The sequence below is a fragment of the Salminus brasiliensis genome, chromosome 8 (genome assembly GCF_030463535.1).
Source record: "Salminus brasiliensis chromosome 8, fSalBra1.hap2, whole genome shotgun sequence".
Classification (NCBI taxonomy): domain Eukaryota; kingdom Metazoa; phylum Chordata; class Actinopteri; order Characiformes; family Bryconidae; genus Salminus; species Salminus brasiliensis.
In genome coordinates this window covers 9,945,206-9,972,422 of record NC_132885.1, presented here as the reverse complement: position 1 = coordinate 9,972,422, position 27,217 = coordinate 9,945,206, and the positions used below count along the sequence as shown (strand labels likewise).

The 27,217-nt window shown below is 42.8% G+C and overlaps 1 protein-coding gene across 10 annotated transcripts in view; it reads right to left on the bottom strand.

Moving 5' to 3' along the window:
- pcbp3 (poly(rC) binding protein 3) overlaps positions 1-27,217 on the bottom strand; it is a 96,698-nt gene that overhangs the window by 44,577 nt on the left and 24,904 nt on the right. For 9 of the 10 annotated variants that reach the window (XM_072685548.1, XM_072685549.1, XM_072685552.1 and 6 more), the window contains exons 2-4: positions 19,261-19,340; positions 18,473-18,583; positions 17,796-17,966 (exon numbers count right to left, since the gene is read on the bottom strand). The gene's annotated coding sequence lies outside the window, so the exon portion shown is untranslated. Of the gene's footprint in view, positions 1-17,795; positions 17,967-18,472; positions 18,584-19,260; positions 19,341-25,824; positions 25,897-27,217 lie in introns of those variants that run through there. The other variant, XM_072685546.1, reaches the window with a different exon arrangement.

The window sequence follows — 27,217 nt, the reverse complement described above, 5'->3', positions numbered from 1 at the left end:
TCACCGAACAAAACTGTCTGCATTCTCCACCATCAAAACCCAAAACCTACAGTAAAGTAAAGTAAAGCCCAGTAACTACAATAAACTACAGCAGAAAGGTGCCGTCACCATGACACCATTCCTCATTCCCGGGACACATGGCTTGACCCAACGAACCTTTACGCATGTTTGAGCCAAGCACAATTCGACATACAGTATAATGTAGACCTGGGTAAATAACTATAGCTCAGCAAAGAGGAGGTACATCACATAACTCAATCCAAACAATGTAGGAACCCAAACTTGAATGCCAACCCAGTGTCAAAGCAATGGTGGATGGTCGCCAACGCTCACCTCCTCACAGACACTCTTCACTGTTAGATTCATTAGATCCCTTCAAGCTGCCATAGAAGATGCCATTCGTTCTAACCACTGCCCACCAGAGCGTTAGAACACCAAGGAGCACCATCAGGCCACAGCGGAGTATGTAGACAAATATGCAGAAGTGAGTTTTAAAAAGAAAGGCTTTTACCTTCGTGCAGCTCCCAACAGATGGCCACCACTTTTGACGTTGGGAAGGGATTGAAATTATTTAAAAAAAAAAGGGAGGAAAAGATATCTCCGCCGTCCTCTCTCTCAGCCCCGTCAGAATGCTGCCGTTTGATTGGCTCCTGTATGAGGTCATGTGGGTGAGGCAGGGGACACGTGACCTTTTAGGTGAAAGCGACACACTAAATATCCCTAAATCTGAATTCCACTGCAGCGGGACACCCATTCGCCCATGCTTTTGTCTTTGTTTTGGGATGAGGTTTATTTTTGCGAAGGGAGAAATAGGAATAGAGGTGGTCTCATTGCGCTCAGTGAGCAGCCCCAAGGGTATTTTCGGGGTGGGTGGGAGGGGCAGTGGGCACCCAATGCTAAAGTCATCTGGTTGACACATTAACAAAGTCATCCTTACATGTTCACGTTCGTGCTCCCAAAGCCCGCCACATTACCATCCATCTGCTCCGTTGGTCGTTACGAGCAAAATATTTGCCTGTTGTGACATTTCAACATCACCCATTCTATGGTTCCATGTGCACAAGCCTTCGACACCCCTCCTCAACTTGTCCTCAATTTTCCAGGCAAATGACCTTTGGCTTGGGCACTGAGCTAAAAACAGGGAACCAGACTTGGTGCAGGAACCCAGGCTTTAAGGGAGATGATGGCTGGCTTCTGGCGGCTACCGTGATGTCTGGTCTGGCACTGCATGTTCGCCCACCCCCATTTAATCTGGGAGCATGTGGGATTGCGGGCTGTGCCACAGACACGGGTGGGATTATAAACCCCACAGGCTAATCCACTTCAGTCAGACAGTGAAATGGGAATTAATCAACAGCGGCTGCAGCTTAGCCACTAGAGTCGGATTGCCTTTACCGAAATGGGGTTGGAGGAACATCCACAGAGATGATGACGGCCTGATGAATCAAACCTTTGGTGAGGTTCATTGGGTAAGGATATCCTTTTGGAAATTCACTCGCTGAATTTCTAACTTTCTATTCAATGCTATAGTCATGCATGCTACACCTAGTAAAACCTAGAAAGCCTAAAAGCTACTGTCCAAATATTTTGCCCTTTGGAGTGACAACTCAAATGGAGCATCACAGCACCGCATTAAACAGCAGAGCAGCAGCAGGGCCTTCCTGTGCATGAAAATGAAAATTAAGGTCAGGTGCAATCTGTTTCAAATACAAATGTGCGCTCCAGAGCACTAACAAGGATGTGACCAGATCTTACCCGGAAATTTCTCCCATGGTCTACCCAGGGTCAGTGTGGTACTGTTGTAGAAATTCAACTGCAAAAGCATAGCAATGCAGATTCAAAGTAGCACGTATGCAAACATTCACATAAAGAAGTTCTGCAAGTGCATGCAATGCTGCTGAAGAACCCCCTGAGGAACACTAAGTCCTACTGACTCCTGGACTCCTGGAGAGACGTGGCCTTACAGCGCAGTGTTAAAAAAAGTGCATCATACCCTAATCCATCAGTCTTACCAGACGCAGGGAAAGTTCCAGAGGTTGAGTTAGGTCCAAAGGTGGAAGAGAATGGGCACAATGAGAGACCACAGAGGGTTCCTGGTCCTATAAGTAAACTACACAATTGCCTCCGGCAAGGTCACATGGCAGGCGACCAACAGTGTTGGGGGTGGGAAGGGGTGTACTGTTGGATTGTCCGGGCACAGCAATGGCTTCATCGTCCACTTGTCAACCGAGCGAGCTAATTGGCCCAGACGAGCGTGAAGGAGAGAGCGATCAGCATGATCAAAGAGCCGAGAGTCGAGAGTCCGCTCGGAGGCGGCGGAGGCGTGACGCTCATTTGATAAAAAGCTAAAGGTGGACACGGCACGCTTCTTAATGATGACATTCAGAGACGGGACACCTAATTCAACAAAGTATTCTTCTCCAACTTACTATCACCCATGACTGGCAAGGTCACCAGCAGTGCTAAAGCACTCCCGCGATCGATCAACTTCACTTTGTCTGCAAGCCTCTTATTGAGCCGCGAGCCTGCAGGCTGTAATCAAGCAGCTCATTATTGGGTGCAGGCCTGTCCCGGGACATGACGGCGGCTCCTCTGACTCAATGCTTGGGACACTGAGTGCAGTTAGGGGCCTGAAAAAAAAAATCCATACATCACAGATGAACACTCACATACACAAACACAGCAGTAATAAGAACGGTCTCTTTTCATTCAGGGCTTCAACCAAGAAGTCCCCTTGTCTCACGGAACATCCTTCAACATCTATTTCCTTTACTACACTGAAAAGTCTGTCTGAGAGGTGGAAGACAAGAGGGATGCTTTAGACATGTCACTCTGGAGGCTTGGTTGCAGGGGGCTTTTACAGCATATGTAAGTGCATTTAAACGTGGAAAAAAATGGAAACTTCTGTAGCTCAGAGACTTGATAGCTCCAGACTGGGAAAGCTTTTGGTTCAGGCTCTATGGTTAAGGCTTTTATGCCCCCTATCCCCACCCAACCCGGCCATAACTCGCTAATGGAAAATTTCGCCTGACCCTGCACTTGGCCACAGTCAGTGCTTTCAATAATGGGACGGCCTCGCAGCTAAAACCAATAACCAATGAGTCTGAAATGGAACTTCTGGAGCAGTTTTGTAATCTCCATGACGTATTACTAGTTCATGTCATCGTAGTATGCACAGTGTACAAAACACATGCTGTCAAAAACATGTTTACATCCGAGAAATGTGGATTGTACAGTTTTAAACAGGGACGCAGAGGTGGGTAAACACCCACAGACACTGTTTACTGTTCCATTCTGAAATGCTGTTTACTCTGCTTTTTTTTTTTTTAGATGTTGCCGTATCTAATTTCACTGAACACAGCGGTAGACCGTTCCGCTCTGCATAGATATTTTCCCCGTCTGCACTCACCTCTACTTTCCACCACTATGCACCAAATGTAGCCAAACACTTCTACTCAAAATAAACCGCATTTTGCAACCAAATAATACAATGTTTCTGTAAATATAGCAGCATTGCAGAGTGGGAAACGGGAGAGACTGACCACTGCCATTGTCCAGTAGTAAAGTAACTGAGATACTTAAGCAAACAGGCAGAGAAAGATTCATGACAGGACCACATCACCAAAAACTGAGTGAAATTAACGTTAAAAAAGTACATTCGTGATAACTCAACACAGCCTCTATCTCTATCTCTCAACAACAGGCAAAAACCTCATATCTTCAAAATGCCAACTTTACAAGAGAAGGGAAAACCTTGGCCCAGGTCATTTTGGAGCATTTCTATTGGTCCGTTCATTTACACAATATACACAATTGCCTGATTCACATGTAAAATAAATAAATAAATAAAATTTCTTTCCCCATTTTGTTAAATAATTACTGTTATGAGAAAATCTCAACTAATTCAAAATAAGCAAGCAACTAAACAAAATTATAAAAAAAATAAATATCACTGGGCTTATCTAGACGTACAGGGTGAAATATAGAGTGAACTGCCCTAAAGTGGGACACTGCCCAAGCTTTGTTTAGCGCTGGTCTTCCACAAATACATAAAAGTTAATAAAATTATGGGTTGACACAAGCTGTGATGGCATGTGATCAAAATCTCATGACATCATAAATGTCCAGTCTTAGGCAGTGATTGAAATAGAGCCCTACTTCCTCATCAGTAGTGTGCAATACAGGGAGAGACTATTTCGTTCACTAAGTAGCGCTAAACACTATACACTCGGACACTTCCACATCATATGAACACACACGAGTGGCTGAGCTGTGTTTAAAGCTTCATATCCACACAAACTGAATAAAAGCATTGTGCTGTTCAAGGAATAATCTTAACGACCGTTATCCGTATGGTACAGTTGCTTGTAACTATCACTTGCTTAGCTCTATGAGCAAACTTTGTCAGCTCCATTTCATTCCATCCTAGCAAGAGACCCATAATGCATTATGGTCCACATTCAGCTGATGAAGTGGATGACAATGTTCAACAGACATTATGAGTGTATTGTGGGAGATTGTGGGAGACACTCCAAGAAAAATGGCAGACATTCTCAATAGTGCCCTAAAACGTGAATATGGAGTCATATCAGTCTCAGCCTTAGATTAGGATGGAGCAATCTGCAAACAGGAAGCACCCACATGCATAAATGTACCATAGTAGGCTAAAAACCCCTAGGTTTATAGCGTTGTTATACCAAAGTAAACGTAGTATCTTTTAATGATTTCATATCCTTACAGCATAACTAAGAAATTACAGTATAAATTAAACATAATTACCTTAAGACAAGAAAAATGTTAATATATATATATATATATATATATATATATATATATATATATATATATATCGGAGGCAAAGTAACAGGGTTGTAAAATGACATCAGAGCAATTTTCGGCCCAACTAAAGTCACATACTTACTTTTTATACATCAATAAACACCTCACATACTCAATAAATGCTTCATATGCCACCTTTAGCCTTACCGATTTAAGATGCCTTCATATTCCACACATATAATGTGAGCAAACACAGACATTACAGCCTGAAGCTGAGTTACACTGAGCATCTCCATGTCGCAGGCTTCCAGGCCACCCTTTTGTGTCCGCGACTACTCACTGATGTGCCTTTTCCATTAGAGCACGTACAGGACCAAGGCGCTATCTTCGGCCCTCCTTTGTTGGACAGTGATGAAAGCAGCTTCCCACTATGCTTTTATCCTTGTCCTGCTTCTCGCCCTCTCTCTCTTCCCCTCCAACAGTTCCATGTCATATTTTTTGCTCGTGTGTCCAGAGAGAGTATATTTATATTCCCCTGTCAAGGACAGAAGACTACATACACAACACAAAACACGCTGTCAACACACAGGGACCTCTGTGTGGGCTCCTGTGGCTCCAGGCCACTGGATTCATTTCCTCGTTTTAATCACGTCAAACAATAATGAATATCAAGCTGGGCCAGGCGTTTCTGAAGCGGCCATATGGGAGAATGCGATTAAAGTCGGGAATTGCTTTGGGAGAAACTGCAAATGTGGCTGTGTACCACGGTTCAAAAGGCCCTGGTCACTCAGGAGAAACTGCACCTCTGACTGTTTAGCAACTTTTCAAGTGATTTAGTCAGCAGCAGCATTCAATTTCAATACAAATCGTCTGGGAAACCATGGAAAATAAGGTAGTATTTTATACTGAGGAGAACTGGCAACATCAGTAATTCTCAGGCAACTTTCTGGAGGATTTCCACATTAACAAAATGAACTAATCAGCTAATTATCAACCCTCCTAAGAACTAATATAGGTGTCTGAATTGGTATCCCTGGTCTGGAAAAAAAAATTACCGCCGTATTGTGCAAATCTGCAAATCTGGGATTTGTTTGATGCTGCATTTCAGAACATTTCTTTAAAATCTGTCTGCCGATCATAATCTCCATGAAGCTCCCCTGGGGTGCGTCCATCACAGAGGCTTACCCTAAACATTTTGCCAAGCACACAATTATACGATGTAGTAAAGACCCTCCATCTCCACCCTAACACAATGTTTACGGTAGAAAATGACATCTTGATATCTCTGAAACTTCAACAAGGCCTCGATTTTGGACATGGATGATTACCCAAAGCAGGATGTGAATTCATTGCATGCAAAACACATTCCGATGCTTGGAGATCCGCTCTTGGAGATAGAGAACTGAGGCCGGAGACGTTCTAAGACGTACCCAGCTGCGTTTTGATCCTAGCTGCTTTTTGATGGGACTTGTAGTGCAGTTATTATCATCTGCTGCAATCTAAACAACCCATCACCTCTCTGGCAACCGTACTCCTGTATTTAAAGAAGAATTCTACTCACACATGAAGAGAACACAGCCGACCAAGATAGCTGTACATTACTGTGCTGCATCCAGGATAAGGTCAAAGATATTTCCTGCAACAGAGATCAGCAACAGCTTTTCAGCGACCACCAGAGGGATTCTGAATGAGACCATCAAGCAAATGGTCAAAAGAAGGAAAATGTCAGCAGGGAGGAAACAGGAGCCGCATCAATGAAACAGCAGTGTTGATGGGGTTTCATTTTCCTGCCAGCCAGCACCATCTCCTCTCTGTTGCAATGCCATTACTGTCCGGCAACACAACCCATTGAGATTGACCCCATCTAGCCCACAGAGCCGACTTAGACACGCACCTCAGACACATCTTTAAAGACAGTAAAAAGCTCCAAAGCCATTGCTCTCTGTTTTTATTGGCCTGACCCCACGCAGAGGCTTAAAGAGACCATTTTTTATGAATGGAAATTACTTCTGAGACTCTGAGAGAAGAATTACTGAAGAGCACTGGACACATAATAATCAAACCCTCTATACTAGTGTTGAGAGCTAGACTGCTTAGCCACCGTGACTAAAGACTACTTCTGACAATAGTGAAGACAGCACATTTGCCTGGAGATGGAGATGGTGGTACTGGGAAGTGTGTAATTCAAAAGCATTCTATTCTGGTTGTCTGGAGAGTGATGCAACAAGGACAAAAATAAACAGACGGACGGGTTGACAAAAAGATTTGTGTTTCGAAATATTCAAGTTAATGGAGGTGCTGCAGCATGACCTGATGAGGGCTGTCCCAGAAATATATACAGGAAATGTTTGGGAGAGGTGATCCACAGGTTATTTCTTTCAATTCAAAGGTTCACTTACTTTTTCTAGCCTGCACTATGGATGTTTACTCAATGTGCTCAATTAAAGACATAAACAGTACACCAACTAATTCAGTAAGATTTTGTTTTTATAGGATTGTTATTTAGATAATGATCAGACCACATTTCCAGTAGCGATGCTGTGTGTTTACATTGCTAAATGAAGCTGCTAATATGTCAAAAGGCTCTGTAAAGAGAGTAAACTACTGGAGGAAGTTGGGGCCAAGATAATTAATTTGCAGATTCATTTGCAGATTCATTAGAAAAAGGTTAGTTTGCAAATTAATCATGATCCTATTCATCTAGTTCCTATATTACATCATATTGATACACTGTAGTCACTTGACACCTTAAAGAAAGGCAAGCTGTGTATATTATTGTTTTAGGGTAAATATCTAGAAAGCATCTTTGTGTCTGGCCTAGATGGTGCAGTCAAACAAAACAAACAGGGTGTTGAAGAAGCAGAACAAATTTTGAAAGGCAAGAATCCAAATTAATTCAATATATAATGACACCATCATCAAACACTATGCCAGTATAGCCAGTGGTTGAATGTGCACAAAATAACAGTAACACAACGTTGACCTCCACTGAGACGTCTTCAGAGATAAGGGGATTCTTCCTCCTAAACCAATGCCCATCACACCTCAAGAACAGCAAATGAATCAAGGAGACCTTTGGTCTTCTGCATCCTTGCCCTCTCTTCTTTCCCCACTGGCTGTTATTCCACTCCATCCTTTTCCTCAAGCAAGCACCCCTGACCCACGGAAAGACACAAGACAAGCCATCCAACCAGACAGTGTGGCCAGCAGCAAACCGACCCGGAGACTAGGGAAGAAGTAGCAGAGGAGGAGGACATGTGTGTGTGTGTATGTGTGTGTGAGTGTGTGTACTTCATGCCCTCCCAATAAATCCAGCAAACCCAGGGACAGAATAAGTGGCTGAGGAAGAGGATGTCAGAGAAGCTCAGTGCTGAAGTTCTCCTGCAGTAATCTTCCCGGACTCCTCCTTCTCCTTTTCCTCCCGGCTTCGGGAGGCTGTTCCGGGCCACACGTCTGACTCAGGCAGCGTGAGTCCGACTGGAAGTGTCAGTCGACCTGAATGTGGCACAAACACAAACCTACCCACCAGTCTGCAGCCCAGAAGAAGAATCTTAATCACTCATGTCTCACACTTTTCCTGAAAACAGTTCTTAGAAAAAAGCCAAACACAGCACCTAGTAATTGGTGTTTGATAACACTTTTACCTGAAACGGCCAGTCACGGCAGACGGCCCAATGCAGGGAATATAATTGTTAGGGACTGCAGAACAAGGAAATCAACAGCATTCGTCATTGTCAAGAACTTGCTCTGAGAGGACATGCAGATAAGTTCATTTTCAGTTTTCAATTTCCTTACGAACAGCAGTCATAGTCAGTTCCCACATTCCAGCTGGGTGCATCCTAGATCAGAGGTTCCCAATCCCAGTCGCAACTGACCTATTTGTATTTTCCCTACTTTACCCACCTGACCTAGACCTCAAGACGCTTACGAAGTAGTCAATAAGTGGAATCAGGTGAGCTAGATGAGACAAAGCAAAGAATTGCATAGTAGGGTGTCCACAGGACTGCGATTGGTACCACAAACCGACAACAGGGCGTTGGGCACCCAAGGCTCTTCAATGTACTAGTGCAACGAAGGCTATCCCATAAGGTCCAAACACTAAAAGGGCTAACGAGAAGAATGTGTCAAAACACACCCTGTTGCTAACTCCTGTCCATTGTCTAGTCCCAGTGCCTGGCAATGTTATTCCCCCAATGTCAAAGCAGACTCCATCAGCTGCACCTATTGTTCAGAAAGGGTTTGAGGAACATGACAAAGAGTTCAAGGTGTAACCAATCTGAATCGCAATATATTCACCTTGCAACTTCCAGGACTTCCAGGATCTGCTGTAACACCTTGCTGCCGAGACACCACCCAAGCTTCAGTGGGTCAGGAGATGTTCTTGCGGCACACAGTGGATCAACAGCATATTAGGCAATGCTAATGGAGGGGCAATTCTTTTGTGAAGAACATTACCATCTTGGCTTCTATTGGCTCATGCTTCTAATATTTGCAAATCTGTGAGGTTAAAGTTCATCTAGATCAGGGGTGCTTAATCCTGGACCTGGAATTCTACCACCCTGCCAAAAGAAGCAGATTTCTAACATAGTGTCTACCTGTGTCCTTCTGGACCTCATATTCTCCCCACTAGATGTTAGGTACAGAAATCTGAATATGCATTCTTAGTATGAATATTTATGCAGTCTACATTCTTCCTCATTTATAGAAATATGCAAACATTCAAGATTCCCATGTGTATTCATACAGTTATCTGCCCGGTGGGTCACGTGTGTGAGCTGCCTAATGGCTAAATCAGCTTAGCTGAATCATATCACATTAGATCACGTTGTGTCATTTAACAGTGGGGTTATTTTACAGGATGAAAGAGACAGAAGTAAACAGCGGAGATGAAGACCAGGAGTTAGGATGAGGCAAAGTCTACCATGCTGCTGACCAATGTCCAGATGTCCAAAAAACTATAGCATCTCAAAGAGAGATGTAAAATGTATGAGGATGCACACACATGGGTGGTGGTAGATATGTAAATCTCCAGGTATATCTAGACTATCTATGCACCTAATCTACAAACCTATTTTTGTTACTTCCCAAACTTGGCCCCTGTGTGTGTGTGTGTGTGTGTGTGTGTACACACATGTTTAATGCCCCGCCTATGAATCAGTCAGAGTAAATCAGCATCAAAGTGAATCATTAGTGGCAGTGGAAAGCATTGCAAGGCCACCCTAATCACAAAAAACATGGCGCAGCAGACAAGCATTATCTGCCAGAGCTCTGATCGCTGGAAAAAAATCCAGACCTTCTGCAGGTCTCACAACAACAGCAAGCCTTTCCTCTGAAACGGAAAAGCTGAGATTGGCTGCACTGGCACGTCTAATGGAGGCTCATGTTACGTTACGCTTAAAAGAACAACAAAATCATTACCTACAGTAGCACTGCTAGCTCTGGCTCCTTTTCACTTTCATTTGCCTTTCCTCCGCTATCTGGAGTAGATCCCTGGCCAATCGGCTTAGGAATGGCAAACATGGTTTCAAGTTAATGAGGGCAAGGCTAGAATCTGAAACCTTTTGGGCCAAACGAACAGTGGTGTTTTCAGCATAATCAATCCCAAAGGGATGGACTCCACAGTCTCGCAGAGTCTTGAACTTTAGAAATGGAGAGCAGTTCATGGAAAATGCAGCTGCTTTTCTCCACAGAGGGTTAGTGAAGTGAATGCTGCAAGATGAAGAAGAATGGACTGCTTCTTACTAAGTGCTCACACATCTGTCCTTGGCGAACCCTACAACTCAGTATTGTACAATGTGAGGGGTTTCCATTTCCTGTGTGAGTGTTAATCTCTGATAAAGTCACGCTTTATTCACTGTGTTTACAAGTTGCCATGTAAACGTTGCCATGGTGATAGCCTTCCTGGACTGAATAACAGTCATGTGAAGTGTTTGAATCTACGCAGTTGCAGGGGTCACCCCCACTGCTCCTGGAGATCTACCTTGCTGCAGACGTTAGTGCCAACCACCTAATCATTGCTTTCAGAAGCGCTTGATCAGCTGAACGAGGTGTGGAATTTGAGTTGGAGGAGAAACCTGCAGGACAGAAGATCTCCAGGGGGACGATTAGGGACTCCTGTGCTAATGTGCCTAATTATTTTTTTTTTAGCTGTGAAATACAATATTTGCATAATTATTTTTCTACATATATATTTATATATATATATATATATATATATATATATATATATATATATAATCAAGTAATATAATTCAACCCTTGAATCCTATGTTTATTATTCAGTTATGAGCCCTAATGCAGAAACTACTGTATTGAATTTTTTGGTAATGGTTTGGATTAGATCTTGTGACGTGCCACCAGGTTTTATTTTTGGGCCTATGAAACTGATTAATTGTTAATTATGACAGTAATGCAGTTATTGGATGTTGGTGTGGTGCAACAGATAACACTGCTAAAAGCAAGTGAGCCACCACACCATTTGGGAGACTGGGGTTCGATTCCCTAGTGCTGTGCTACACCAATAAGTCCTTGGGCAAGACTCCTAACACTACACTGGCCCACCTCTGTAATATGAATAATGCCATAAATGCAAACGTAGTTATGTAGTTATTAGAGAGGTGTGGGCTTACGAGGTCTAAGGGATTAGATAAATGACTACTAAAATGAGCTGGTCACATTTACCTGGAACCTCCAAAGCATAATTCTGCCTAGGGTGTCCTATAGAGTTGGTCTCCAATAGTCTCTAATAGGGTGTTCTAGTTTTGTTGATGGGTACGTCTGTACTTTTATCAATGCTCAGTTATCATGTTTCCAGAAAAAAAATCTACTGCTGAAGCTGTCTGAACTCTTGAAAAAATGTTCTGGCAGATGTTGCTGCTTCTTTGAAGAGCGTACGGATGAATGTTGTTCTTCTGCACATTTACGTGTCTTTCTCTGTACGCTGTCAGAAAAATAGGATACTGTACCGTACAAGCTAGATACAAGGTATCCAACTGTGTACCTTAGTATAGTGCATCTTAGCATAGAAGAATCATTATTAAACATTTCAAAGTGATTTGTTTTTACATTTTGTACATAACTGATTCTTTATGGAAACAAAAATGGTTATTCTATGGAATTGCTCAAATAACTTTTTGTAGCATTATTATGTGTGTAGCTTACATAAAGTCAACATGGAGTGTACAGGGGCAAAATAACTGCAAACAAATATGATACAGTTATGTTTCCTAACTAAAGGTGCTGGAGCCAGCTTTAATGGAACCATGTGAAACGATTGTCAAAACAGCACTCAAATATCAGGTGTGATGTGTGTATTTCCCGACCCCATACATATAATTGTCACCCTGTGTTGATTCCAGAAAAGTTGGAGGCCCCGGGTGGTTTAGCAGACTGAATTCGAAAGAGCGCAATTGGCCTGGCTCTCTCCAGGGTGGGTAGATGGTGCTCTCCCCTCACATTGCTTTATTGTGGTGCCGACCATCACTGGCGTCTGCAGGCTGGTGGTTGGCTGGTTGGTTGCCAGCGATGTTACTTCGGCGCCAGTTCAAAAAATGAGTGGCTTGACTGTGCACACAGTCATTGTGCATTACGTACGGGTTGGGCAACTGGCAGTCCAAATCAGATAAAAATTTAAAAATGTAATTAAAAACAAACAAAGAAAAAAAGAAAATGAACAGTTATATATTGACATGACATCCATGTCCATTCTGAGTGTCTGAGCATCTGATCACAAGTGTAAATGCAAAAAAAGGACACAATTGTGATGCTTGTAGCAGACCAGGGCAGGTCTTTATTGCCTTAGACTGCTCATCACAAGTCTGGCCTTGCCTCCAATTTTGGCACTAATTTTGACAAAGAGTGCAGATGAGTCGATAATGGTGGCACGGGAATGTTAATGAGAATAATTTGTGCGTCTCGTGTTCACTCATCTCTCTCTGGCACAGGCGGTTTCTGCCGCCATCAAGTACCCACCTGACAAGGGCATCATTCAAAGCAAAGCACTTGAGCAGCAGAAACCAGCAGCCAGACTCTCTGGATACTGAGACAGAGAAGTCTGCAGCATGCTAACGACCACAAGTGTCCATAGATCTTCTCACGGACCACAACTCCCTTCCATATGTCTTCTCATACAGCCTTGACTTTTACATGCTGAAACTTCCAGAAATAAGATGGATCTCACACTGTGCTTGGAGTCTTCAAATCTTTTTGAAGGTTTTGAGGTCCAGTGCATATTATTGGTAGAAATACATTTTCCCAGCATGACCTGCGACAGCATGATTTATGGATCATCCAGAGATTCTCATGCCACACAGAGCTGCAGGGGTGCAAGATACTTACATGACTGTACGTTGTTGCTACACTTAAGTATCCCTTTGTGCGAGGACTGATGCCGTCTTTTTAGTCACTGCATGTTTAATTAACACTATCATAAAAAATGGAGTCCTGAAGGGGCCCTAGAATGGAAAACTGTATTTTGGCACAGATGAATAATGAAAGTTTGGTACATGGAAGTTACAAACCATAAACCTCAAAGGCTGCCGTGTCCTCATTCAAAAGCAAAATCCATGTGAGTAAAACAGAGCTGTGACAGAACAGGCCAGAGAGCCAGGAGGGCGGCACAAAGCCAGGGGGAGAGCCAGTGAAGTGAGCCGGTGCTAGTACTATGCTAAAAGCTACCCCTACCAGATTGTACCACAATCTATTCAGCTATCTAACGGCCGATTGGACACTGAGGGGACACAGAGAGAACAGCAGCACTATTCTGAAAGATTCTGGATTCATTACAAAAACTTCTTGTGAGCTACACTAAAGTAATGCTATGCCTGTGAGCCACTGCGTTGCCACAACCAGCCAATTAAAGCAGAGCATTTTGTTTCCCACAAGCCAACACGGACGCAGGAGGAAACCCCTAATCAACCCCAGAATACAAAGGCAGTCACTGGTAGCCAACGCAAAATAAGCCAACCTGCAGACAAAAAGCCAAAGAAAAAGTCTAAGAGATACAAGTTGAACTCCAAGATCAAGGTACATCAAACTATCCATCAATTTATGAGTGACCATGGGGTCTGTGAAAAACAGACCCAGCAGGACTCCAGTGTTGAAGTAAAGACATAAAAAGCCAGACTGGAATTTGCTAAAATGCACCTTGATAAGCCACGCTGCTTCTGGGAGAATGTCCTTAGACAGATGAGACTGAACTTGAGCTTCTTGGGAAGTCACATTAGATCTTTGTTCACGTGCCACATCATTTCATTTTATCCAGAAAGTTTTTAAGCTTCCAGTCCACTTTTACTCAGTGTGCTGTTCTTTTACTCCACAATGCAATCCAACAATCAGCGAACATCCACAGGCCTACACTGTTACACACTTGGAGAGCCTGAGGAACAGAAACTACAGAACTAAATACATACACATTTCTTTGTTCTGTATTTAAATCGGATCCATTCTGCTCTAACTTTTAGTATTAATACATTCTCATAGTTCAGTGATATTTAGATCTTTTATTCACTTTTGTTCTGATCTGGGTTATCAGCTATGGCTGGATTTCCACAAAGCTTCTTAGCACAAAGATTATTGTTAAATGGTGGGGGAGCATCACATTAAACACTGTCTAGAGCAGCAGGATGGTCTCTTCCACAGACACACACATCAAGCACGGCTGTACATGTGGGATATCCCTTCTGTTGTCGCTCGGGCGGCACTTGATGTTCTATTTGCGAGCGCAACTGAGAAAAAAAGGCTGCACTGCTAACTCCAACACTTTGGATGCGGCAGCAGAGTGGTTCCCTCTTGGGGTCTGACACTCGTCTACGATCTACGTACAGTACGGGTCTCTGCTCTTGTGGAAAACTGATAATTTGCATTGATGCAGCTTGGGTTGGGGCAGTAGTGGTTCAGTGGTTAGAGTGCTGCGTTGTTGTTCACAGGGCTGTGGGTTCAATACCTGTGTCGGCTAAGCTGCCACTGTTGGGCCCTTGAATAGGGCACTTAGCCCTCTTTGTTCCTGGGGCTCAGCTGCATGACTGACCCGGCTTTCTTAGCTGAGACATCTATGCAAAGAGCAGGATTATGTTGGACAGTACAGGTGTATAAGTATTATGACAATGAAGGATAATGTTGGATAATTCAAGCTTGAGCCAGCCCTAAACCACACTCTCTCAACGTGCATTTCTGGACAAGCTGAAAAATACAAAACCAACATCTGAAGTGAAAGAATCATGTAGCATTAATATATTATTATATATAAACTGCTATAATCAGCAGCACTGGCTAAAAAGATCTGATCATGTGCCAATAAGGTTTTCTCCACTTCTGCACATTTGCTCATTTCAGAATTTCCAGCAATGTGGGTGTGAAAGAGGAGGCGAAGTGCATGATATTCTGTCCATATTTTCATGACTGGGCCCTGGGCTTCCCTTTCTTCCAGTGACCCTCCACCCACTTGTCATGACCCAGCGTGTGGAAACACCCATGTCTCCATGCAAGTTATTTTTAATGCAGCTCGTGTGCGGATCGCCCTTCAGCGAAAGCTGCCAATGTGACGAAAGCGCTCACAATGACAAAGGACAACAGCTCCCTTGAGAGTTCCCTCTAAGGTGTCTGCGAGACGACGCGCAGTGATGGGGAAGTAATGTGACGCAACAGGCGGCGTGGAGAAGAAGGGGTGCCGGAAAACCTCCGGAACTACCAGCAGCGATGCACCTAAGAACACTGTCACATGCCAATGCCACGGATATGCACTGCTGAAGTTCCTGTGATATGAGTCACTGGGTACATCGCATCTACCGTCATAGGTGTAGGACTGTCTCATGACAGATATATGTATATATTATTGTAAAGATTTGAATAGGGCTAGTACCACCCTGGCCTTGGTCCTCTAGAGCCAGCAACATCTAAATCCATGGTTCAGTTTGATGTTCTGTATCTTCACAAACAATCCTCTTATCAGAGCAGCACTGCAGTGTATTGCCCCAGATACCCCTAGTCACTTCCAATAAAATCTATTGTACGTTAAAGCAGTGGTTCTCAAACAGGACCTCAGGAACCCCCAACCAGTCCATTTTTTGAGCTATCGCTATGTGATGTATCCCTATCTCAACTGTTTGGGGTTCCCAAAAGACGGAAACTGCTTTAAAGGAGTATATCAAAACTGCTAACCATTAATTAATGAGAGCGATTAGGTATCAGTTAGATAATATGAGTAGTGCCAAGCACATTACATTATTAGTATTTATTTCTGTATGGCCCCTACACTGTCCTTTACAGATTAGTTCATCCACAAAACTTCAAACACAAAGGCAGCACTAGTGCCTTCCTTTCAGGGCCTGGATACACTGCACTGTATGGTAGCAGTCTAGTTTATTATTATTATTATTATTATTATTACTATTAGTAATAATGAGAATAACAATAATAATACAAGCACTTGTTGATTAAATCCTTTTAAAATAAGAAATGACTCTATGCTAAGAGCTATGAAGTTATATGGCCTCCAGGACTACAAGTGAGAAACACTGGCATGATCACACTACAGATCTCATCAGATGATGGATATTATAGTTATAAGTTCTTATAACCCTTTTAAATAGTATAATAACCATCCTGGCCTCAGTTTCCTGAAACCGCAACATAAGACATCTAAATATCTGGTTCAGTTTGATGTCCTGCTATCATCTTCACAAGCAATCCTCTTATCAGAGCAGCACTGCAGTGCACTGCCCCAGATACCCCTAGTCACGTCCAATAAAATCTACTAAAAAGTAGTGGTTTTCTAAAACGGGACCCAATCAGGAACCCCCAGACAGCCCTCATTTTCTGAGCTATTCCTATGTGGTGCCAGTAGGGTTGGAGCAAACATCGGAACAGTTTCAAGGTCTTTTCAAGACTGGTTCAAAAAGCATCAAAAATGTACTTAAAAACCAATGAGATAAGTGAATGGTGTAAATGGTTCAGAGAAACCAATTGGCTTAAATCATTTAAGTTTAATAATTGAAATCATTTGATCTTAAATAACACCCTGAACTAAGTACAAACAAACACACACAAATCTGGATTGGATCCAGTTCCAGTCCTGTACTGCAATCCTTCATAGGTGTGACAGTACTTGGCCAGTCAGTTACACTGATCAAAACAGTTCCCTTAACTTCCAGCAAGAACAACTTCCAGGACTAAAAATTTGGATTCAAGGTCCAGATTTGAAGACCTGGGTAGGGGAGAGAAATGTGGTCCTGCCAATTACCAGGTGAGTTGAATCAGGTGTGCTTGAGTGGTAATTTCCTCTAACTCTGCTCAGTTAGATAATGTGAGTAATGCCAAATGGTCCGGTCACATTACATTATTAATAATGATGTTTATATGGCCTAAACTGGCCTTTACACAAAACTCCAAACACTAGGGGTCACCTAGAGAGCACTATTGTACTTCTCTCCAGGTCCTGGATATCAAAACAGCTCTGCAATCCATTGTCCCAGAGACCCCTAGTTACTTCCAAAAAGGAAAATTGTAGTTTAAAGCAGCGGTTCTCAAATGGGACCTCTGGAACCCCCAAACAGTTTTTGAGCTATCACTATGTGTTGTGTATGAACCCATATGCCCACGGCTGTTGAACAACAGTTTAAGGGTCACGTTAAAAAACGTTAAAATGTATCTTCTACACCGGCCTTAGTGTAGACCTACACATTAGTTTATCCACAAAACTCGTGGGCTAATGATGACCTCAAGACAGCACAAGTGTCCATCCCTGCAAGCCCTTAATGCCTTGAACTGTACGGCTGCAGTCTAGTTTAACAATAAAAAAGACTTCACTGATTAACTCCTTTAGAAATGAATACTCAGCTATGCAGTTCTACAGCCTCCAGAACTGCGAATGAGGAACACAGTCAGGAACACATTCCACATCTTATCCGCCAGTCAGCCACAGGCCTGATGCTGATGCCTGCGGGAGGTGGTTTAGCGGGGCATCATGCAGGGTTCCGAAAGAGAGCAGTAAGAACAGAAGTGGGAATGGGGGAACTCACCGGAGTTGCGCACGGTTGCGGCTCTCAGGGCATAAATGGCGAGGGTCAGGCAGACTTGGCGTAGAGGAGGAGGAGGGAAGAGAGAGAGAGAGAGACCGAGCGCAGCTGTGTCGCTGTGCAGATCAGCACATCAGCCTTTAGACTTCTTTCCAGGTTGATAACTGGCCCATTCTACAGGAACACAGGGACACAACAACACACACACACACACACACACACACACACAAATAAAAACACAAGTGGTGTCACGTCAATTAGCCCTGCTGGCCAGTCATGCGAGGCCGCCATACCTCGCACACTGGCCACATCAGGGCCTTCGCAGCAGCCAAAGGGGCTTCACCCCCCAACAGCATGGGTGAACACACAGGAGCCATATGGGTACCGAATTACTTATCATACGCTAGGCTGAATCGCCTCGTTAGGAGAAGCCCCACAGAAATACACACAAAAACAGCAGCATTCGTGTCGGCTCACGCCTCTAATTAATTAGCGCTTTTTAAAAAGAGAAATGCAGCATGCTTGTCTGTTTTCCACTCGCTTCAAACACTTATTTATATGTTTGTGAAAGCGAAAGGTGCACTCGCTCATTCCCGGACACCACAGAGCCCTAGACAGGACTGCACACACATTCCTCTACACTCTGATACAGTGACAGACGGATATAATGGCTCTCTAACCAGAAAGGGATCCAAAAGGTCTCCTGGGTTTTCTCTTCCAGGTCATGTGACCAAGTGCTGTCACACTTCCAGGAAACTGGGGAGAATTCAGGCTGTCCGGTGCAGTTGTACCTGTCAGAGAGTAAGGGAGAGACATTATGAGCTTCAGAATGTCTGGGATCAAAACAACAACTCCACCGTATTGAATTATACAGTCACTGTCCTACAAAATCCTGCCATTTTTCACTTTCTGACATAATGTTGTGATGAATGGACCAATAGAAATGCTCCTACATTACGAATAACATCTTTTTACATTGACATCCATGGAAAGTTAAGGTGCTGCCACTATGAAACGAGGATTGCTGGTTCGAATCCCAGGTCATGCTGCTTGCCATCAGGCGCCAGAGCCAAAGAGAGCACAATTGGCCTTACTATCTCAGGGTTGGGTTGATGGCACTTCCTTCTCCCCGCATCACGTACCTACAGCGATGCTGGTCAGCACAGGCGTTTGTTAGCCGTTGTATCGAACCCGAGGAGCCACGTTTTCCTCTGAGCTTGCAGGCTCCCTAGCCATGCTGCATCAGTGGCAGTTTCAGGGGTGGTGGCTGACTTCACATGTGTTGGCAAACAACCCTCCTAGCGTTGGGGGCATTCAATGTGATAGGGGGAATGTACATGAATGGGGATTGGGTAATCAGCCTTCCAAATTAGAAATAGATTATATTAAAAAGGGTTTTTTCCTCATCTCATTTTGGAGATACAAGGTTTTGCATAACAGCGCTGGTAAGAAGAATAGGCTGCATTACCTAAGCCTTGCTTTTCTTTTAAAGGGCTTTGCAGATCTACGTAGAGGTTTTCTTCGTCTTCTTATACTGAAGAGATGATTCTGTGAACAGACCAGGGAATACAACTCATAAATATTCCATCAACAAAAGTGTAAAGCATTCCAGCAATGAATATAACACTCATTAGTGTTGTAGATTAGTGCTAATCGCTGATTAAGGTGTACCAAAGAGGTGCTATTGTAAAAGGTCAGCTGCCCCCTCTCCCTGAAGCCGCGCTGCACGATTCTTAATCTAGAATTTCAATCAAGCAATTTTAACAGGCCTGAACACTAGCCTGTCCATCACAGGCTCTTGATGGAATCCATTGTGCACCACACTGTCTGCACATATTAGGCTTAACTATGCAGCAGAACACCTGATTTCACTAATGAGGTTCTCGTCTTTGATAAGGGGATGAAGTCTAGTGGTTCTTCTGCATGGTTGGAATAAAGCTGGAGGAACTGTGGCCCTCATTGAGCGGCAGGTCTATATGAAATATACAAAAGCTTTAGATTGCAGCCTCTTCTTTAAATTGGATTTATAATGAGCTGGTTTGAATGGAGGGTCTGCACGTCAGAGCTGCCACTGCCCAGTTCTGGGCAAGTGGAAAGAAAGAGGACCCTCTAGAAAGACAGCAGTGTGAGAGTGTGAGAAAGGCACCTCAGCACTGCCTCTGAGAGCACAGCTCCATCTAATGGTGCCACTTTTTATTCACAATATGGAGGAATTGAGAAGGGCTCTATTTTTTCCACCAAGACAAATAGGTTACTACTATCTATTACATATTTACAAGATATTTAATTTATGTAGTACTGCAAGCTTGGATATAAATATTATGATTCACTGTTGAGCACTGCTGGTTAAATTGAAACCAATCAGCCATAACATTAAAACATCCTAAAACAGCTCATACCACACAGCTCTGAAGATTCCAGGCATGGACCTCTGAAGCTGACCTGTGGTACCCGGCACCATTACTTTAGGAGCAGACTACTTTAGGGTGCTGCAAGTTATGAGGTGGGACCTATATAGATTGCATCGATGACAGGGCACCCATGACCCTGTCGCTGGTTCACAGGTGGTTCCTTTCTTGGACTATTCCCAGCCAACATGCTCAAGTGGGGCGCACATGGGTGGAACGTGGGCTAGGTGGGTTACAGGTGGGCATGGGCCTTGAGTGGGTTCGTACGGGCATTGTTACTGGGACCCAGCTGGGATCCCAAATGGGCCTCATAGTTATAGCCCACCCTAATCTCACATGGGTCCCATCTAGGCCCCATTGCAGTGGACAACCCAAATGGGACCCATGTTTAACCCCTCCTGGTCCCATCACTGACCCTGGTGGGCATTCATATGTGGGGCCAACATGGAAATGTGGACAAAACTATCTAGTTCCTAGTTATGCTACCCATAAAGGCCCCACAAGGGCATGTTATCTGGCACTTTTAGTAGGTACCCACTGGTGCAAAGCAGGCATGCCCCACAACACCTGCATGATGTTGTGGAGATGCTCTGATCCAGCAGTCTAGCCATCACAATTAGGCCTTTAATGACTTCTGTCTGTGGTTTTAATGTTCTAGCTGATTGGTGTAGGGTTGTCAATTAATTTTGCAATGTGACAAATAATTCAATAATCTAACTTTTAATACATTCAATAATATGTAATAATAATAATAATAATAATAATAATAATAAAAACATTAGCACCAGACTGACATTGTGGTTCATACACTAAAATACATCTAATCATTTGAGTTTCCCTCAAAACCATTTCAGTGAACAGGTTCTTGAAAAAGTGTAGAACCTTTTTAAAGTTTAAGGAACCTTCACTCAATGTACAATTCAAGTTTTTCCTAGGACCGTACATCTAAACCAAGAACATGTAACCACTGCCGTTAAGATTTCTTTTTTTTTTGTTTTCTTGTCGACAAAATATCACAAATATTTTTTCAGATGCTTCTCAAAACGGTCCTCAGGGATCTCATGATGGGCCAGAGTTTTACTTCAGCCCTACGTTTTTCGAGGTGGACTGGATCAAATACCTGGACGATCTGCAGGTGTCAATATACAGTTGTATACAGATGTGTGCTCATCATCATCTTAAAAACATTTGATCCAAATGCTAGGGTGTCCATATTTATATTCAGCGTAGTTAGAATGTCATGGTAGGTCTAAGTATGGTTGAAAATACCTCCCAACCATGCAGCTACATTATGTTAATATACATTAATACTCACACATTTACTTATTTAGCAAGACCAATAAGAAGCCTTAATAGCCCATGTAACCAAATCATCTCCTAACTACAGTGGATACCTGTCCCCAGCATCCTCTTTTTTGGGAAAACAAATAAAATAAAATTATATATATATATATATATATATATATATATATATATATATATATATATATATATATATATATATATGGTCACCCTATTAATTGGAACAAATGTTCTTAAGATGATGATCAGCAAATATTCGAGCAGGTTTTAACTGGCACTGTATAACTGAGGGTATTTAAGAATAGAGCAGTCCTCCAGCAAAAGCATTTCTTTAGCACTGCATAAGAAACCCGACACCATACAGGAGGATCTACACAGAATGCACAGAATTTGTACTGCTGCACCAAATGAATAGATTAAGGGTACACCGCCCTCTACTGGTACACTAGAGTGACTGCATGACACAGAGGCCATCTTTCACAGAGTGCATATAATGTATGTAAACCCGCATTGCCCGCACAGTGAGATACACTTATACACTTTATATATGCAGTGACACAACATGCTATCACCACATTAAACTTAAACTTAAACCAAATACACTGGAGGATGTTATCTTGTCCAATATTACATATAACAAGTTTGTTGTGTGTGGGGGACAAATGAAGGGTGTAAACAGAGGCTCACACCCTTTGCCCTCACGCTGTGGGACAGGGTATGCAGGGAGTAGAGGGAGTTAATTGTTGCCTTCTGAAGCCGTCAGAGATCTGATCTCCCATTTGACACCGTGCTACTCCACAGGGTCTCGGAAGTGAAATTCTATTACGGCCCGGCGTGAAATTCAGCGGCAGGAGGCTCGACACATAAATCAGACCATATTAATGTTTAATGATTTTTAAAAGCTAATTCTCTTCAGTAGGCTTTCTCTGGCCTTAAGAGGCTAATGTCCACAAGCTCAGGCCCGCGACCCCTAGCACGAGCAGAAGTGACATCAGGCAGATCAAGAGAAAAGGCCTGCTGCTGAGATGGATTTGGGGGGGGGGGGGGGGGGATTGGCAGGGTGGAATGGAGCCATAAAACCCTCGACTGTATCTTTAAGACTGAGGAGAAGGGAGCAATCTCCCCTATGACCCACTCGACTATGGGGGATAAGAAGGCCTGCATTAGTGGGTTAATGTCAGAGACAGAAATAGAGAAGCAATGATCGTATCCATGTAGCAGCCAAATCTAAACATGCACATTACACTGTGCATATTTCTGCACCCCCGCTACATTAGCCTGAAGACACCAACATCAAGTGTACCAATTCTCCAAACAGCAGTCACTCAAATCTTTTGCCTAACAGTGATTAAATATGAATGAGGCCTAAACTATTTATATTGTAAGTATTAATAATGAATTACAGGGCTTTTAACTTGTGCCTCAAATTATAAACCCAACAGATACTTTATCTAAATTCATACAACCAAAGCCTGAGAAGCCGCATCCTGTTTTCCAGTCAAATATGCAACTGTAAGCAGCGTACGCTATATGGAGAAAAGTATTGGGACACCTGCTCATTCACTGTTTCTTCTGAAAATTAAGGGTATTAAAAAAGATTCTATTCTGCTTTTGATGGAGTAACTGTCTCTACAGTCCAGGGATGTCTTTTTACTAGATTCTGGAGAATTACTCCAGGAGGATTTGATTGCATTCAGCAACAAGAGCACCATTAGATCAAAATGTTAGATGATAATCATTACACCTCATCCCCAACTCATCCCAAAACTGTAGAGAACACAGAACCACTGCTCCACAGATCAATGCTGTGGGGGGCTTTATACCCCTCTAGCCAGAGAGCACTATTGTGCAACTGGAGCAATGGGTGGCACCTAAAAGTAGCTAAATGCATTCATTAGAAGGGCTGTCCACAAACATTTGGACAAAGCATGTTATTGCTAGTTGTACTGTGTAATAACTATGTATGTGATGGTGGACTTTATATAGTGTATCTGGGATCCACTTCCATATGCAGTTAGGAAAGAGGGGTTTCACATTTTCACATGAGACGTCCTATTCTACTGCATTGAAGCCTAACTGAAGCACCAGGCCTGGGAAATCTGACACAACTGGTTTACTGTAGAAGTGTGTGACTTCCACCACAGCAATGAAGAAGAGGCTCCTCATCCTAACAGGGATTAAGAGCTGTACACACTACAACAGATTTGCCAGTAACCAGGCTTTATGTACCTTTACTTTAATGACAAATCATCTTGGAGAATTCATTAACACAGACGTTCACTTACTTTTTCTAGCCTGCTCTGTGGGTGTTTAGTCAATGTGCTCAATAGAAGACATGAGCAGTACAACTGTGTGTTATACGTTTAGCTAGATTGTGATTGCCTATAATTGTGACTTAGGCCACATTTTATTAGTAATTAATGCAGAAATCCAGGTAATTCCAAGGGGTTCACTTCCTTTTTTGTAACTGTATATATATGTTTTTATTATTAAACAATAAATTGAGCCCATCCATGCTATAGTATAGTATCCCTTTAGAGCTATAAGCCTCACTTGTGGACCCACCTCTACAGTTTCCAGTAAGGTTTAGGTCAACAGACTTAGCCACTACACATGTCAACCTAATTCTTTGGACTGTATGGATTTGGAGCTAGAACGTGGAGTGTTCTCATGCCAGATGAATCAACCTTGATCCAGTCTCAGCTTCCTGGCATCCAGATTTGGATCTAAAATCTCCTGGGGCTTCAGGGGGTCTATGATGTCATGTCTTTTAACAAGATTCCCAGGTCCTTTGGAAGAAAAACAGACCCTCATGACATCACAGATCCACCAATACAATTTACAGCAGGGGTCTTAGGGTCTTTTCTTCACGGAGATGTTTGGTTTGGTTTCCAAAGAAACTCTCGTTCCCACTCATAAGATCAGACAATCGAACCTGGTTCTGGTTCCAGTGATGTTTATCAATCTCCTGGTGCCTACATTTGTCATCTGATGACAGTGGATGATTTCTATTGTATTCTGCTAATAAAACAGTTCCCTTTTATGGAGAAGGCATCTAAAATCTTGGAGACCCCTGCAACTGTCAAGCTGTGATTGTTCCGTGTGGCAAAACACAGCTCTGAAAGCTGCTGAAAATGTCTTAATCATCGCTCCAACTGGGATATCAGTATTTGCATACCCGAGGCTATAACTCACATCCACTGTCTGTTTTAGAAGAATCAGCATTTTTTCGTTAATTGTGTTTACTCAAGTCTGATCCATGCTGTTGGGTCATTAAGGGTGGTTTGTCTGCAGGTTACCTCAAATGCATAATATAGTGAAACACATGGATAACTCAAAATACACTATATGGACAAAACTATTGGGACACCTGCTCATTTATTGTTTTTTCTGAGGTCAAGGGTTGAATGCATCCTGCTTGAGTTACACACAGTCTCTACTGTGGGTATTTCATTCAGCTATAAGAGCACTAGTGAGATCCGGATCTTGGATGATCACCACCCCACCTCATCCCCAACTCCCCAGCTCATCCCAAAAGTATTGGATGGAGCCCCATCCATCATTCCAGAGAACATAGTTCCACTGCTCCACAGCTCAATGCATTTAATTTATACACAATGTTAAGATCAACTGCCAGAATCACATAATGTCAAAAAGTGAAAAGCAGCAAATCTGAAGATGAAGTTTTACCTTACACTGATGATATGTAGCCAGCACTAAATACAGAGAATGCTACAAAACTATTAACAATTCCAGTTATACCCACAGAGTAGTGCTGGGCGACACGTGGTATACACTGTTTACATTTAGTCCTACAATCTGTGTTTCTTACATTCCAAAATTCTGCAGCTCACAACCAAAAAGCGCAGAAAGACGTTTAGCCCTGTGTAATTCTAAACGCACCACAGTCAGACAACACTAAGGTGTTGCTAGCGAGACTCGGCTGTTCATAAACCTTCAAATGCTAAAATATTTAAGACTAAAAGAATTTAATATATAAATTATTTTCATTAGTCAAAGCCTTTATTATATCGCATTATATAATGAAAAACATGTATCTACAAAATGGTGATTGTAAAACTGTTCCAAACTTTGAAGAGAAGACATTTCTAATGGTCTTTTCATCCATTTGTTTTTTATATTTATATTTTATATGTTTGCAGCTTATTTTTGTGTCAAGAGTACACAGAATATATAAAAATATCACAGTATATATAGACATTTACATTTTCATTTAAGGCATTTAGCAGATGCTCTTATTCAAAAGTGCTCATTCAAAAATAACCTCAGCTAGTTTGAATAGACTAAAATTTCAAAGATACCTCTAAGTTTAGACACTACTAAACACGTCAGTAAGGAGACCACTCTGCTATTCGCCCAAGTTCTCTCTGAAGAGGAGGGTTTTCAGTTTGAAGACAGTGAGCGACTCTGCCGTTCGGACACCCAGTGGAAGTTCGTTCACCAAAGTGCCAGGACAGAAAAAAGCCTGGACGCTTGTCATCCGTGGATTCTGTGGATTTTACATACACACACACACACACACACACACACACAAACACACACACACATATATATATATATATATATACACTCTGACCACACCGCCCCGTGTAATCAAGCAGAGAAATCACATCCACACAGCTGTTTAACCGTAATTATCTCTGTTAGAATGAAGCAGAAGTGGTTCGGCACCAACAGAGTGTTCAATCTGAAATGAGACTCTCTGGTTAAGATAAACGGTTTACAACTCCAACGAGCTTTAAAAGAGAGCCTCTCAGCACAGGCCCGGGAAACGCCGAGCTCAGTCATGTGGGAGTGCGCTTTCTTTAATGCGTAAATTGAAGCAGTCATTGATTTGGGAATGAATCTCCCAGCAGTGCAGGCCCTAATCAATCAAACACTTCCATGGTTTCTTTTTCAATTAGATTGAAATGAAGAAAACATTAAGTGGCTGACGACGGCGTTCGCAAACTACAATATTTTGCTGATTCCAAACGATGTGTGAGGTGAACTGAGCAGGAGCTATCAGCGGTGCTGAAATGACAGAATATGAAAAGGGACTAGATAATCTCGGGAATGTCACGGCTAACAGTGCACTACCTTGACAGGATGCATTGATGAAAGCAGTTTTTTTAAGCAGCGTTTCTACAATCCGCTACGTGACCGTACGAAGCATCATGACAAAACTGTTTGAAAATCCTGCTTAAGGAGTTGAGAAGTGTGAGGATGTGAGGATGTGAGGCCGGAATGCAAACACAAGGAGGGAGCAGGCGGATCACGATCACACACACACACACACACACACACACACACACACACACACACACACACACACACAAAAACAGCACAGGGAAGCGTAAGCAGAAAGTCAGCAAAAGTGCTTATGCACAGGAAAAGCCTAGCAGGGCACAGGGGGTCCGTCCCTTTCACACAAAGGCCGACACAGGAGCTTAGCAGCACCCCTTCCAAGGCTTTTAGCAAATAATATTAAAGGACACTGCCACCTTCACACACACCGCAGCGGAAAAAAAGCTCCACAAATTCTTATGCTTTAGCCAAACCAAGTGTAAACACACCCTGACCCGTACTCACAATACAGACACACCACATCTTCCCAAATTCTCCTGTCCTCGTCCTTTCCAGTTATCATCTAAACAGATCTCTGTGTCTCTCTCTGTCTCTCTCTCTCTCTCTCTCTCTCTCTCTCTCTCACAC